Source organism: Malania oleifera, chromosome 6 (genome assembly GCF_029873635.1).
Source record: "Malania oleifera isolate guangnan ecotype guangnan chromosome 6, ASM2987363v1, whole genome shotgun sequence".
NCBI classification, from domain to species: domain Eukaryota; kingdom Viridiplantae; phylum Streptophyta; class Magnoliopsida; order Santalales; family Ximeniaceae; genus Malania; species Malania oleifera.
Genome location: NC_080422.1, coordinates 104908308 through 104910037, shown reverse-complemented (window position 1 = coordinate 104910037; position 1730 = coordinate 104908308). Strand labels below are relative to the sequence as shown.

Genomic DNA, 1730 nt, shown 5'->3' with positions numbered 1-1730 from the left:
TCTGCCGGGTGAAGCCTTGCGCCCTGCTGTTTGTGAACTGAATCTACCACCGTGAATCCAAGAAGCCCAAAAATCCTGCTGCACGAGACCTTGCTCCCTTGTTGCTTTGAAGCTCTTCGAGAATCTGCCGCCGTGAAGCCCTTTCCGCCGTCTCTCTCTCTCTCTCTCTCTCTCTCTCTCTCTCTCTCTCTCTCTCTCTCTCTCTCTCTCTCTCATAAATGGTGGTTGTGAATGCGTCTTCATATTTCTACTTGCTAGTGTTTTTCCTGCTATAAATCCCTTTATACAAATGGCATTCTTGTTCTTTGATTCCTGTAATTTCTCGTTGTGAAATTTGGTTTGATGTTCTACCGTTCACATGTTGCATGCTTGCCATTTTACAAGCCGACAAACAAACAAAATGGATGGAGGTTTTGAATTGGGTAAGGAAATGTCGAACCCAAAGGTTTTCTTTGACATACTGATTGGAAATATGAAAGCTGGTCGAGTTGTCAAGGAACTGTTTGCTGATGCCACCCCTAAAACTGCTGAAAATTTCGATGCACTTTGCACTGGGGAGAAGGGGATTGGAAGAATGGGGAAGCCACTACACTAGGAAGGCTCGACTTTCCACCACATTATTCCAAACTTCATGTGTCAGGGTGGAGATTTCACCAGGGGTAATGGGACTGGTGGAGTTTCAATCTATGGTGAGAAATTTGCAGATGAGAATTTCAAGATGAAACATACAGGTCCTGGTATGCTGTCAACGGCAAATGCTGGACCAAACATTGATGGTTCTTAGTTCTTTACATGCACTGAGAGGAGACCATGACTTGATGGGAAGCATCTTGTGTTTGGGAAAGTTGTGGATGGTTATAGTGTGGTTAAGGAGATGGAGAACGTGGGTTCGAATAGTGGGAAGACTTCAGAAACAGTTCTTATTGAAGACTCTGATCAGATTGCAGAAAATTGATTGATTATATAGGAATCTAGGGTTACCACAAGTTTGTGGTTCACTATCATTCAGCAATGGATGCTGAGTTCAACTTATAGAGTGGAAATTCTTCTTCACCTCAGTGCTTGTGTAATTTCCCCTATGCTCATGAAAATGTATTTTTGATACACATGTTGTGTTTGATGAAAAATAAAATTCATTTCTCGTAAAAAAAAATGATGCAGCAAACAAAATTACCTTTATATTTAATACCACAGGACCTGTCGCTGGCATGCCCATCCAAAAAAAAAGGAAAATTGGTTCCCCAGTCTTTTAATTAATTCTAGTTTACTACCTTTAAAAAAATTAATTCTACTTTACTTCTTCAAAATAGATATTGGTACTAGCAGCAGCATAACAATCACAGCAGCAGCAGGTGCTGCCCATGCCCAGTGTAGCTGGTGAATCTGCTGCTAGTGTTTCATTTGCTCCTTTCTGGGCCTTCTGTGTAGGTAAAGTGTCCTTGACTATTTGCAACTTAATTCTATTAAAGGTTTACTTAGCAGTAATTTGTGACTTGGGGGGGTGGCGGCTATGAGTTGAAAAAACCATAAAATAGGAGCACAATTTTGAGTTTAGGAAGTTAGTCTTCTTAGAGATGAGGGCAAAGTTGCCTTATGGGGTGGGGGGTATGAGTTGAGAAAACTAGAAAATATGATTTAAGCAAGAGTATATGGTTAGTATTGGTGGTTAGACATTCTGTAAGAATTTCTGCATCAGCATGGTTTGGGAGCCTATTTTTTCAGTAGTTGGT

The 1730-nt window shown here is 40.9% G+C and overlaps 1 pseudogene; it reads left to right on the top strand.

The window, feature by feature from the left end:
- The first annotated feature begins 430 nt into the window (after positions 1-430).
- On the top strand, positions 431-955 carry LOC131157349 (peptidyl-prolyl cis-trans isomerase CYP19-3-like; annotated as a pseudogene).
- Positions 956-1730: the final 775 nt, after the last annotated feature.